Raw genomic sequence first — 15,317 nt, forward strand, 5'->3', positions numbered from 1 at the left:
TTTCTTCAGGAATAGTTCTTCAGGCTTCCTGAAAGACATTCAAAGCTCTTCTTTGGATATTTACTGCCTTTTGTTCTGTTCTCTGTCAAGATGATTTCTGTCATGAGTCCAATCTATGACTGATAGAGACAGTCTACCATTATGTTTGGGGTTTTCTTTTTTTTCAATCCAGATATATGGTAGTGTGTTTGGGAACAGTGACATGCTGAAAAATTAAGCCATTGCCAATCAGATGCGTTCCAGGTGGTACTGCATGGTGGATCAAAATCTAACTTTACTTTTCTGCATTCGCAATCTCTTTATTTTTGACAAGATCCTCAACACCACTGGCTGAAATGCAACTACAAACCATGACAGAGCTTCTGCCATGTTTTACAATGATGATGGTTGTAGACACTCACTGTTGTATTTCTCTCCTGACCTCCTCCATATACATACTAATTTGGATTTATCACCATAAGACCTGTTGCTACTGATTGTCTTGCATAATTTATCATCCAGTACCACAACCGTTTCTCATTGTTTCCTTCCTTAAGAATGGCTTCTTGACAGCCTGCAACATGTTCTATTGTCTTCCATTTGTCCAGTTTCCTCGTATTTTTTAGGGATACACTTGCTGAGATATGCCAGGTTTTCATCTAAGTTCTCTTTGGGATTCATCCTGTTGTTCCAAAAATACTATTGATGCTTGTCAAACGGTGTAATCTTTGGCACTTTCTGTGGGGGAACAAATAATGTGTTTTACAAATGGCTGGTAGTAACAGCCTAAAAAAGTTCAAGTTGATTTTATGCTAATTTGTCTATTATGTGTTGACACAACACAGGTTTATCCCTTAAGTTAGGTGCTTTTTCATACTTGAGTGATTCATTCAAAAAACATTCCTCTTGAAATGGTCACGTTAAAGGACTGGACTGAAAAAGAGTGAAAAAGCATGTCCAAAGGAACACTTTAACAAATGTCAAGAAAGGCGTATTTATTGATTTATTGATTAATTAATAGAAAAGATGTGCAGATAATACGGTCATGCTTAAGTAAAAATCACAGATAATCGTATTCCTGCCTCTTAAGTATTCACTCTCTCATTTTGCAATCTTTGCCCTCCTACAATCACACATAAAGAAACTTTGCTTATGCTGGAGCTACACTGAAGCTGAGTGAATTAAAGCTACAGTTTGACTCCCCACCCCCGTATACCTCCTAATAAAACTGATTTGCTTTGGCATGTATTGTTTTGAAAAATAAATCAGTCAACTCGTTCCACTTCATGCGCTCGTGACATCATTTGTTTCCCCTCTTAACTCAATTATTGTCACTTAGTTCATCTGTGGGCCAACAATGACCTGTAGCTACATCATGCAAGGCCCTTCCCACTCTCTGCAGCACGACACAAACGAGTAGGTAACAGTTAATGCCTTGAGCCTGTAAGTTTGTCAGAGTTAAATGCAGCTGGGAGTATTACTCGCCTTATTTTTCTGTCACCCAATCCTCTTTTGCCCGCCTTGAAAATAAGCTTTAAGGTAATTGTGTCATTGTGTCATAAAGCACAGGAAAAATGGTAATCCATTAAATTGTATTCTGTGTTCTTTGCTCCTGTTGTAGTGCAGAGCGACACCACCGGATTTTGGAAAGGTGAATTATGAATAATTACCTTTGATCTGCAAAGCCTGACGAGTAATAACGTTTAATACTATAGCTGATCAATGAAACTAAGTCTTTGGCCTTTTCTTCTTTTTGTCGCAAAGATCAGTTTTGCAGAAGGTGCCAGTATGTTTATTATCACATTTACAAAGTGAAGTTGTATTTTACATCAGCTGTACTGCCAGGGTCTTTACTTTGGTTTACTTCAGTTTAACCTTTTAACCTTTGCTGCCTGACACTTACATCAGTAGCTGAAATGTTGAGTTGTTACTAGTTTGGATGCCAAACACTGAATGCTATGGCTGGTAAATAATTTAGCCTTAAACATGAGAAGGACCAGATGTTACTGAATGCACACATTTGAAAAGGTCTTTGTTGTGTCAATTAGTTGATTAAGTATCATCTACTCCCCTGCAGTAGGGAAACTTGATCTGTTTTTAAACGGATTCATATTACAGGGGCAGCAGAGAGCAAGAGAACGGCAGCATTTTCAATTACATGTCACCTTATTTGACTGACGGTGAGCCACCATTTGATCAGGCTTTTACTTTAATTGCTTGCATTTCGTTGAGCAGAAGCATTTACGGTAGAATTTAATCAGCGAGGATTCAGCTACATGCTCAGAGAAAAGTTGAAAATGGCACGCAGCCATGATCGGGCCCTTTTACCTTTTGTGCGAGGGTGCAACACAGCTAGAAGCAGGCAGGGTGGGGGGGTAATTACGGTCATGTAGATGTCTTCAGGCTTGGGCTTTTATCAATGTTACACAGAGGTGTAATATGTTTGCCTACTAAGTCAGCTGATCGAATGAGCGAATCAAGGCAATGTCCCTGCTCGGCCAAGATTCAATTGTGGCTGGGTCCTTTGAGGCATGTCATCCACAGTCTCTCACCGGCTTTGCCTGTTTCTCTCCGCTCTGTATCTGTCCATGGATGATCTGATATCGTCGTGTTGTTCCCAGATCATCATGAAAATGTTGTTCCAGGTTCAACATTGCAAGTGACCAATCACATTGTTGTGACGTTATTCTTTGGCGCGCCAAGCCATTCGTGCATTTATGAAACCCCCAGTGGCCCACCCTGGCAAGACTGTCTCATGCTGGTAATAATTTTAATAAACATGAACGAAACAGAAGACACCCTGCAATTAGTTCAAGCATTAACTTATTATTTATAAAAGATAATTATAAATTCAAAATGTTATTTGTTTTTCATATGTACTCATTTTCAGTGATGTTAACTTTAATAGCAGGAAATTAACTATGTATATAATTCTTTTCTTTCTCTCATTTTTGCCATATTTTTAAGTAACCTATATTTGACAAAAGCATCATAAACCTGGAAATTCTGTTTTTGATGCGCCACCCCAATATTTTCAGGGGTGGCCCCCATATGGCCACCCCTATGAAAAAATTCTGGAGGCGCCCGTTTTGTTCATGTAGCAGAAACATAGTGCAAGGAATCATTTTTTGAAATTAGAAGGAGAAAGTAATTAGTCATTTTGCCATACTTTTGTAAGAGACAGAAAACATGCGAAATGTCATGACTTTTGATGGTGGATACTTAAAAATATTATTCATTTTTTGAAACAACAGTAATCATACAACAGGGCCTGTGAAATTTTAGATCTCCTCATTGTTAGTTTTTGGTTTATTTTATTAATTTAACATAAAAAAATTCGGTTTACATGCCAAAGACATCCATCGGCGATAAAGTGTGTGAAATCAATATTCTTCAGCACCAAAATACTGAATTGCCTTTGTTAATATTATTTAATGACAACGAAAATTTAACTGCTAGAAATGATCAACATGGTTCATACCAATCGTGTTTAAAGCATTCAAAGAAAACTCAAAGTCCTCTCAGAGAACTGAAACCCTTTTTTTTTGTTTGTTTTTTAAATGTTTCTTCCCACACAAAATCCAGACTTCCCACACAAAATCTCTTGGATGCCGACAGTAGATGTGATCATATGCGGAAAAGAAGACAACGCTGGTAGAGAACAAGGACACACGAGTGAGCTGTATGCAGAGTGTGAGTGAGAAACAGCGATGGAAAAGAAGGCCTGATCCAAGCCTTATGATGACTGCTTACGCCCAGCAGGAAGTCTTTATCCTCCTAAATATTTAGTAAGCACCTGATTCTCAGCTGATAGTCCAGACCTAGCCATATTAGGTCAGGGGCATCACAAGACTTGATCCTCCACCAGCTGCCAGAAGGACACACTTCAACAGCTCCTCTCTTTTTCTGTCAGCTACTCAGGTACACCTGCAGGGAGGAGATTTTATTTTTTATTAAACTTTTTTTTTCTGCACAGAACCAGATTATCTCTGAAACTGATGGAAGATATGTCACCTGTAGATTTGCAAAAAAAAAAAAAAAAAAGAAAAAAGAAAGAAATCCTTGGTTTGCTGATCAAACAAATTTTAATCCAAAGCACTACAGATAATAACTCTGCCTAAGTTCTATCAGTAAAGCAGGAAAAAGACATTTCAGCCTAACAGTGGACACACGGTGGTTGAAAAGGGACGCGTTATACCGCAGATGTTAATTGGATTTTTAAAGGTCAGGTCTCCAAAGTTGCATTAAAAACACTTACTTCAAGTGGTAATCAGGTTTTGAGATTTATGACTGAGATTCAAGCAACATGTGGTGCAGTTTTGATCTGAGCCTCTTTCTTCCAAAGAAGTAGTCCCTGCTGAGAGCACTCAGTGAATTATTCAGTGTTGCTGGGACAGGTCCTTTACTGTTGAATTTTTACAATGCACTGTTTTAAAGACACCACAAACATCAATTCAATTAGTTCACGCCTACACTGGAAACTGGCACTCCTTCCTGAATGTAGCCGATCAGGCTGAGTAACTGCAGATGTGCGCTGTGACAGAGCGGCGTCTCTTCCCAAGAGTGGGAAATCAGAAGACCAAAAAACAACAGAGACAGAGAGAAAGAAGTAAACTAATGGAAAACAAAAAGGTGACCATACAAACATTGTTTAACGATGGAGTGAGCTAGGCAGTCAGCCAGAAATCCTGCATGATAGCTAGATTCATTATATCTGGCAACACAGCAAAGCTTAACATCATGAAACACTCGGCCCTGAGTTTCAGCCATCAAGAATGTTACCAAGCATGCAGTCAAAGTGAGCTCATGAAATGGCAACTAAAGGTTATTAACAAACTGCCTGAGGTGCCGCCGACCTTGTGGTAGAAACTATTCAGCTTTGGAGCACACTTCTCACTTTTTATCACTTTTACCAGCAGGGTAGCCAGTTTGGTATGAATTGAGTGATTTTATTTGTGATCTAATAAGGCACAACCACACATAACTTTCTACCATTTACTGGGGTTAGAGTCTTGTGTCTGAAAATGTTATATTATATTACAGACACTGTAATAAAACTGCTTAGGTTTAGGCAAGGATCGGTTAAAATGAAGTATTTTACAACATTAAATGCATGTTAAGAATCTCTATTTTCTAGGAGTGAAAATCACATTTTACATACAGTCATTCACACAACCGCTATAGGCCATTTAATTTTGAAATATCATCCTTTATTTACCCAGGTAAAAAAAAGTCTGATTGATATTAAAAATCTCCTTTTCAAGAGAGATCAGGTGAAAAAAAAAAAGGGCAGCAGAAATTATTAATACAACAATAGGTTTTAATAAGCTGCTTGGTCAAGCGACCTGTGGGATTTTTTTTCTACTTCTTTTGAGGACCTTCATTTTCAAAGGGCTCAAAGTAGGGCAGATGAGTCGAGAACTGAGGAGGAGAGCAATTCAATTCAAATGGAACATTTTTATTTTTTTTATATATAATATTTATTTTTGGCAGAAATATTTTTGAACTATTCAAACAGGATAATTGTATTTAAAAGAAACAGACTGCAAACAAAACATAGGGAAGTCTGGTTAAGTGGTCTTCCATTAAATACTATAAGCAGTTTTCCAGTGCAGGTGTTACCAAACTAAAGGGGAATTTATTTTTAACATTATTTCATATCTAGGGAATAATATTTAGTCAAATAAAAATGAAAACTGAATTAAACTGAGCTGAATTGACTTGGCTAATGACAATAATAATAATAATAATACACTCGCACTGACACCATAATGCAGTAAATGAATGCCTTTTTAGTTGTTTTTCTTCTTCACTTTCACATATTTCATGATGTAACTACATTTAAAGTATTACAGAATAGCAGAATCACTATACAGTGATGCCATTGTTAAGGTGTCCTGGGTATAGTAAGAGTACTGTGTGATTCCCACCGCTACAAACAGAATCACACTATAATTGTAGACTACTGGTGAGACTGCACTGACATCACAGGGTGTTGTTGTTTATGTGGTGTGACCTTGGTAAGCGCTATAGCTTTGCTCAGTTATTTTTAATATTGCTTCAAAAATGCGTGAGAGCTATTGATTATAATAGGAAGGGTGCCCACAGAGACTAGTTATAAATATGGCCCAGAATGTTGTGCTACACCCCTGCTCAGCCTCACCGAGCCATTGGTGCACTGTTTAGACCAGTGACAGCCCTCTCATTTATTAGGCACCTGTGTTGTCATGTTGTTGCGTTCCAGCTCTACTAAAACATGCTAAGATCTTACCAGTGTGGTGTAATTCCATCAACCAGTCAAATACATGCAAGCACAAAATTCTGGTAGATTACTTTTCAATTTCAAAACAATCTTTCTGCTGTGTTTTGCAGTCACTGTAACATGATACTCACCAGTGGCAAATTTCAGGAGCTGTAAAATACCATCTACAAACCTTTGTCTTATATAGAAATGTTTCGGTCCTCATACTGGTGAACATATTTACGATATCTCTCACCTGGCTTGGATTCATCAGCACAGAAATCTGCTGCAAATGGTTGATTTCACTGTCAGGATCATGTTGTAAACTTATTACAGTTATTCAATCTTGGACACTAGACCCTCAAATCTATCCAGTTATCACCAAAAGTGAACAGGAATTGATGGTAAAACTGCAGGAGACCAGTAAAGACAAACCCTTCCTTCTGCCTACCTTCACTCACACTGTCTCTAAGGAAGAAACTGGTGGGGGGGGGGGGGGCAATGCATGGTTTCATTCATCCTATATGCATAATGCCTTGCGTGGGTGTTCACCTAACAGATGGACACCCTGATCTAAATTATAATCAGGTTATCCAGTGAGAAGATGAACTGCTCATCACTGATGGACATGCAATTTGCATAAAAGTGCACACTACCTTAAACACCCCCATCGCCTTTGACATACGCCTTCACCTTGTGTTTTTTAGGAAAGCGTATCGCCAAAATCACACAAGACAAGACAACAGGCAGGTGGAAAAGAGAGAGACGCAGAGAGAGGAAGAGAGAGAAAATAATTCACAAGTGTTGTAAGGAAGCAGTTCGCTTCTCTTGTGCCATTTGCTTTTTCATAAATACCACAGCTCTGAGTGCTGTTAATGCTTTGTGAATCACTTTGTTCTTGTTTGCCAGACAGTGTTCAGAAACAGCCTCTGGGGCTTGTCTACAGTCAAACAGGCTTTTCTTTCGCTTTCTCTGTTTTCTGTCATTTTTAAGTGATTGTAGACAAGGGTGAGGAATGTCAGCAACAAGCACCCGCACAGAAGTGTGTGTGTGTGTGTGTGTGTCATGTGTTGATGCTGGTCTGTTCTGGCACATGTAAGAGCTGTCACTTTCCTTTTCAATCACAACATCTTAAAAGTTTCCAAACTTGCAGGAAGAGGTAAAAAAAATCTCATCTCTGACCAGAGTTTTCAGAAATCTTTGCAAAATGTTACTTCAAATCTGAACAAAAAGAAATTACAAAGTTGACGCTGGAACCTGTTAATATTCATTAAAAACATGCATCACAAAATAAAAAATGACAAAGAAAAAAAAGCTTTTTTTTGTTTTATTTTCTTAGTTTCCTGTGCTTGCTCTTTTGTATCATAATGGCTGCATTTTCACAATGTTCCCCACCATCTGTGGGAATGTGATACCTTTCTATAGCTGAGTGAAAGAAGGGTGGGGGGAGGAAGTGGTGTTCTCTAATCCCAGAATCCCTCACATCGAATCATGCAAATTTGGTGCACTTTGAAGCGAATCCAGCTCCTACCATATGCAGAGTGAAAACAACAATCTATTATGCATGCATTGCACCAAGCTTATGGTAATGTTATTTCACTGCTATTCCTATAAAGTCAAATTTGCAGATGCACCACATATCTAAAGTTTCTTTTAAAATAATATTTGTCTCATTGCGGTGTGTATTTGTGAATAACAAGTGTTTGGAGGTAGCTGCTGAGATCTGCTCGCATCTTGCTATAGAAGTGATGCTTGGAAATTCGATGGGTGATATTTTCTTCTCCCAGTCTGTGTTTGAGAGGTTGTGTGTGTATGTGTGGGGGATTTTTTCCCCTCTGTTCACACAGGAGTACATTCTAGATTCAAGTTATGCTCTTCAGATACAATAGCACAATTAAAAACTTCTTGCAATACAATGCCATTTGTTTTTCAAGGTTGCTGTCTCTTCTGAGCTCCAAGGAGCTTAGCATTCATTACATCCTTGTCATGTGATCATCAGACCAAGTTATCCAATCAGACAAAAAATGAAGTTAGAAATCTGCATCGACCACATATACAATTTTAATGACAAGGTATGTATTTAAGCTCCCAGGCTGTTCATCGCAACATGCTGCTCTCGGCAGTCTTACATTTTTATTCCGCAAGCCAAAAAACTGTCAGAGTGCTTTGTTGCTCTCTGTCTACGGTTGGATTGAGAACACAACATCAGTGATATTTCCATTTGTTCAATGGATAATTAGGGCCCACGACATGCCAAGAATCATTTTCCATCTTGGCTCATCCTAATTTGGGGGAGGAATCATGCAAAGTGTAATTGGCAAGACGAGATGTGACTGGTGTCTCCCATGCGGATCCATGCTTTGTTACAACATGCAGTTCCTAATGAAGAGACCAGCAACTTTCTTAATTATGTTGTGTTGAAGGAAATCATATGCATGAGCTTTCATGTGGAACTAAAACTTGTGTTGTTACCTGGCAATCAATTTAGATAGATAGATAGATAGATAGATAGATAGATAGATAGATAGATAGATAGATAGATAGATAGATAGATAGATAGATAGATAGATAGATAGATAGATAGATAGATAGATAGATAGATAGATAGATAGACCCATCTATCTGGTTTTAGGTCACATTTCATCTTTTTTTTCTCTCTCTCTGAGCTTATCTAACTTTACTAAAAGCAACATCAGCAGGTTTGAGACTGCCTGGGTCAGTGTGGGTGGTTGCTTAAGAAAGGATTGCATACCACTGAAAGGACACACACACATATAGGCAGACAAGCACACTTTGCGGTGTACCTGTGGCAGTACTGTTATGAAAAATGACAGGGTGTCAAACAGTTTCTTGTTGATTATGAAACCTTTTCAAAAACTGAAACAATGGCATCCTGCAGTTCTGCATGTGCCCAAACTTTGTACATACACAGTGAGTGCTGAATGTCAGTGAATGTCTCTACACAAGCACTGCATATTGATTTGGTTTGAAATGTTTTCATTTTTCTTCCAGTGTTGGGGTTACTTTAAAAAAAAATCAGTTTTTCTGACTGAAAAATATCTTCATATTTCAAACTGTCTGACAGTTCTAGTGTGATTCAGCTCTTTATTCAAGTTTAGAATAAAAGATATTGTTAAACCACTAAATCTTAAAAGTTTCTTTTATGTCTCCATCATTTATGCAAATCAGCCTGACTTATTTGGCATGCTAATTAAAATTTGTTGGCATAAACAGTATCGTAATTTGGCGTTACGGTACTTTTTCATCTTTATAATTTTTTTTTTTTTTTTCAAGCTCTCTGGCTTTGAGCAAAGTATAGCTGCACAGCACTGGTTTGAAATGACTGGGCCACCAACGGGTCAAAGTGATTTACATGTTAGAGGTTACATAGAGCTCTGGTGTGTAGAAAGCATATAAGAAAACACTAGAAAACAACAGCCACACTCGCACATCCATTATGCACTCAAAGCCCTATGGCGTAAGTGTACACCTTATAAATCCACAGGATTTGGGGAATAAAATTGTTAACCTACTGTTGAGAGTGAGTGTAGCTCTGCAGGGGCAGCTGCATATCATGCAGGATGAGAGGAGGGACGTGGGGTGGCTTTATCACTCAAACTGGCCTCATGGAGCCCGGTACTCTCTGCCAGCCAGACTCCAAGTTATTCTATGCCAGTGGAGCATTGATTTTCCACACTGTTAGCTCACATTATTCCCCCTTTCCTCAGAGGAAAATTGCTGGGAAGAAAAAAAAAAGGACTCCCTGTGATCGATTGGTCCACTGCGCTACTGTATTCAGGTTACAAACTGAGGGAGATGAGGGAGGGGGGAGAGCAGGGTGGAAGGGATGAAGGGAGGATGAAGATGGTGTAAGGAGGGAGGTTTGCATATTAGTCTTACTGATGTAAATATGGGCTATAAAACTAGGACTGGGGAAAACCTGAAATACTGCAGTGTATAAGATTTATAAGAAGGCATTTAGTATTTTGTATTTTTATAAATAATATTATATATTATTACTGAATAAAAACCATAAATTCTGCACATTTGTATGTAAAAATCAATGCGTTATTAAGTCTTTTGCCAGAAACCTTACAATGGCAGTTTTAATACGCACAGTCAGTTTCAACCTTGGAGCCTCCTTTAACTGGTTCCTTTTAAATGGCCTTAAATTAAAAAAAAAAAAAGAAAAAAGTTTCAACTTGAATTTATCTAATAAATTGATGTAGCTCTTGATACTCAGAGATCTTAAAATATCTGTCGCTGTAATCTTCAATGAAAAGACTTCATTTTTGGCCACAGACATGTTACATGAATTATCCAAAAATACCAGATATCCAACAAGCAACGGAACTGAAGAAAAACATGGCAACAAAGCCCATCGGCTATACGGGGATGGTATTAAAATAGCTCATGCCATCAACAGCCAGTCACTCAGGCATTTATTAATAATAAATAATGCTCTGTCTTCCACTTAGCCATTGCCTCCACTGGTTTTAAATGGTATACATTTTCATTAATGTCAGTGGGTTCTTCTTTATTGTGCCATCTTGCATGTTAGGTGAGCCATTCTCCCAGCCTTTTAAGAACATTATGTTAGCAGCAATGCACATGAACTCATTTTCTCATGATGGATGGGAAGGATGAGGAGAGGTAGAATGGCCCATACAGCAGCTCAGGCTTGAGCGTCACAACAGGAGCTTCGTGTGGTTTTTAGCATTAAACATAGTGTTGTGTTTGACAGTCAGCCAAACACAACACTTTGGTTGAGACTGAATCTCAGTGAAAATTATTTAGTTGTTTATTTATTGGACTGATGTGAGGGATGCAGTCTAATTTGCAGAGGTCTCAGCTTAAAAATATCAAACTTTCCAAAGCAGTGCACTACAGTGTGAGTAGATTCAAATATGCATATTAATCTATTAATAATTATTCCACAATGTTACCGCTGTGTTGGCAAGAGTCTCAGAGATAGATATCTCATAAACAAATTAAAACTAAATAAATTATTTTTTTGTCTAGACAGCATTATAGGTAAATTAGAGAGTACGGAAAATGACTGTAAATGAATGTTATTACAAAGATAGGCACAATGTCCACATGGGGTCATGAGTAGGCTAGCCTTGCTACCACAAGGGAAACTATATGTGAAGTGTGCATTTTAATACTACAGAAAATGTATTTTATCTTATTTAAAAAAAAATAATAATTCTAGCTTTGCGAGAGTGTGTGGTTTTGACCACATAAAATCAGGCCACAGTGTTGTACTCAAGGTCTTGCTTGGATTACAACCATGCAAAATCAAAAACTGAATAACAAATCCAAAATGAAGTGCAAAAAACTGCAGTTCCTTCAGTGGCCACTTGAGGCAAACTGCACGGACAGAATAAAAGATGGACTTCTGTGACGTTGCCCACTGGTTTCTGAAGTCCCGCTTGAAGCCTTTGGATGAGCATTTCCACGGTTGACGTCTTGGTTGCAAAAAAACAGATGTCACGAGCAGTGCTGGGTTGAACACAAGTATCTCATTACTGTAATCACATTACATTTTTGAGTAATACACTAAACCAAATTCAGTAATAACATTCCAGTTACAAATTCCCGTTACTTGCGTTACAAACGTTCTTCAGTTGTCTGTATGCTAGGCACACAGAAGAAAAAACTTATAACTGTTTTTTGAGTAACAACTGTAACAATTGATTAAACCATCGCAAAACCAAATTTTACAAAATAGACTTAATTTACTAGTTAATACGAATATAATATTTGAGCCCAAATACTCATCACAAAACTGTTTGCAGTTTATAGTTTTCTGGGGAGCAAAACTCTTTGTGCAGCAAAAGCTATCGCCATCTGGTGGCCTTCAGAGATGATGCAGATTTTAGGCAGTAATGCTCAGCTTTACTTTAAAGTATTTTGGTTTTATGTTACTTTAATCACTAAAGAGCAGGTATCTCTGTATGTGTGCAGTGCATCCATACGTTCTATGTATATGCTTGCTAATCTTATCTTATCAACCTTAGCTAACAGCTTAGCGGTCCCCACTCCAAATGTCCAAATGTGGTCACTACTGCTGCCATTGACCATAAAGCTAAACTTGAAATCTCAAAAAGAGACTCAAACTAACAGGGAGGTCATTGTGTCTACATCTATCTTTTACATTCAGCCTATGGTTAAGACTTACATAAACATTTGATGTTGTTTGATTGAGATTTCCTGTTGCAATGAATAAATCAAGTCACACATTTTCTGTCAGTGATGAGGTAGCACCTTAATACTTGACTGAGCAGCATGTCATAAAGATTACACTTTAAAGTACACATAGTTTTCTAAAAGCCAAGGAAATTTGTAAAATTGTGTCCAAGAGTATTGCTGAAGATCACCAGAAGATATTAATATTTTAGTTTTGAATGTTAAAGTCAATCAACGTGACAGGAGTAACTCTAAAATATGTAATGTACCTTTAAGCTATAAGATTGTTACGCACATAAAGTTAAATAAAACTTTATAGAAACATTTTTCTCATGAATAGTTAATTTAAATAAGTTATCTTTAGGGTTCCTCGAAACATTGCCAGCTTTATCTCTGTAAGTAACCTCGTTAAGACCAAGATTGTCAGTGTATGCAAATAATTCATTAAAGTTCACGCTGTTCCAGTTATTATCTCCAGACACAACAAAAGCTAAATTTAATCTCAACTTGATCTAAAAGGCCAATAATCATTGTTTTCATATTTATCTAAATGGGGTAGTCCCTTCTTTTGGGGGCCAGGATGGGTGATAAGCATTGTCACTTTAATTACATCAAAGTAAATATTTCATATTGGCCAAATCAGATCTTGTGGCTGAAACATTCTTGTAAATGGAATTTTATCTGTAGCTCGGGACCATTAGTGGCACTGAGTTCTGAGGCAGCCTAGAGGATGGTAATTAAGTCCACTCAGCCGTGACTAAACATTTTTGACATTTTTCCTAGTCTGGAATGAACTGTCAGTGTGCAGAGAGAGTAACCATCTTGTCACTTTGTGTTTGTATAAGAATAGCAGAAAGCTGGGTGCTGCGCTGCGAGTCCAGAGTTTCATATCCGACATTTTTCATTATCTGAAAAAAAGAGGGAATGAAATGCAGAAAAAGGAAAAAAAAAAAACTGCAGTGCCTTAAACATGGGTTTTTCTGTCTTTTTCCCTCTGTGTGTGCGTGTATGTGCACGCGTGCACGTGTGTATACGTGCGTGCGTGTGTCTGTGTGCGAGACCGAGATAGAGTGAGAAGAAGAGACAGACTGTAACCCATTTCTAATTCTAACTTGCTTCATTTCGAAACAGTGCTGAGGGAGGAGCAGCCTAAAATACTGTATGTGTAAAAATTCTGAAAAATGTTTTGAGCTCAGTCAATGCAAAGAAAAGTAGGGCACATTTGACTTTGCTTTGCATCATGGTTTGCTGATGGATCAAAGCTGTCAGTATAGCCCAGTTTCTCATGGGTGCTTTTGTTAGATTTCTTCTGTATTCATTTGGACCTTCAAGGTGTGAGTTAGCCTGTGTGCATGTGTCCGTGTGTGTGTTTATGCGTGAGTACGTTCATTAACTGAAACTAAGGTCGATTTCAACAAAGTTACTGCATATTGTGGCACATTTTGCATCTCATTTCAGAAAGGTACCAGGGTACTAATATGTTTCTCCTCTTGTGCTTGCGGATATAATGAGTTACAGTGGTATCGAAGACAAAATCCAGAGATAACAAGGTGACTTTGAACTTGCCTCTGAAGATATTCCACTGGCATCCTTAAGAAGAAGAAGAAAACAAGCAATGCCTTAATAGCCAATACAAGCATTCCATCAACTTTGGTATGCTTGAGTAAATTGAATACCCCTGCTTTGCCTTTTGTTCTAGAAAATGCATCAAATTGATTGAAAGAAGCAATTACGGTTCCAGGGAGCAGTATTGATTTTATGAAAGTGTGCAATTACTTTAATTGGAATAACCGTGTCTCGATTAGATGTTTGTAGTAGACTATGTTCAAAAAAATGTCTGCATTGCATATAGTTGTTTTGATTTTGAGCAAATTCCATTTCCAGTGCAATCCAGCCTTTGTGCCTGATTAGCCTGGTTATTTTTACATATAAGCATTTTTCTTGGGATTCAAAAGATATTCAGTCAACATGAGTTCAGTGGTAATGAAAGTCGGTGGGAACATAAGTGAAAATTCTTATCATTGTCATATAAGTACAATACTGGATATGATTTTTGCATCACAGCAGAAGCACACTGTGCTGTGAAAGTCTCGTATGAGCAAATGAGAGCTGTGTTTTATCCCTCGGTGTGTTGGTTGCCAGGTACGATTGCAATGCATCTTCTCTTCCAGCAATGCTAAGTTAGAAGCAGTAAAAAAGGGGGGAAATGAACAGTGAAGTCAAGCCTTAAATCTGGCTGCATACCATGTGACCTGACATGGAGCAACCAAATGAAAGAGAGAGACTGAGAGAAAGAGGGAAAAAAAAAGTGAAAGAGAGAGAGAGAGAGAGAGAGAGAGAGAGAGAGAGAGAGAGGAGGGAGAGAGCAGAACCCCCATAAAACCATCACTGCTTTCAGTTCAAATAGGTCCTATCATCTCCATGACAACAGTCGTAATGGTAACATGGAAATATATTAATGTAAAACCATGGCAACGTTCTCCAATTGAATTAAGCAGCACCTGTGCACATTACAGAAGAAGATAAAAGACAAAAGGAGCCAGTTCCTGCTTGCCAAGCAGCTGTGGCTTTCAGACCTTAAAAACCCATCTACATTTCCTGAACACATTTGTTTTCCAATGTTTCTCTGCAGCAAATTACCGTAGCGTTGAGCAGTTTTTAAGGCTTTTCTGCCCTATTTGTGCAAACAGATGAGAAACTGGATAATTGTGTTTCTTTTTTTTTTCCTTTTTTTAAACCATAGAGAATAAGCCCAGCTCCTCTGCCAGAGTGCTGTAGCAGGATTAAGAGTATATGTTGTTTTGTTTTTTGTGGGGGGTTTTTCACCATTAAATCACATAATGGTGGGGCAATCATTCGGATAGGTATAAGGGCACGGTGTTTGTGCACAAAGAGACATGTTAGA

The sequence above is a fragment of the Oreochromis aureus genome, linkage group 20, assembly GCF_013358895.1.
Source record: "Oreochromis aureus strain Israel breed Guangdong linkage group 20, ZZ_aureus, whole genome shotgun sequence".
NCBI classification, from domain to species: Eukaryota; Metazoa; Chordata; class Actinopteri; order Cichliformes; family Cichlidae; genus Oreochromis; species Oreochromis aureus.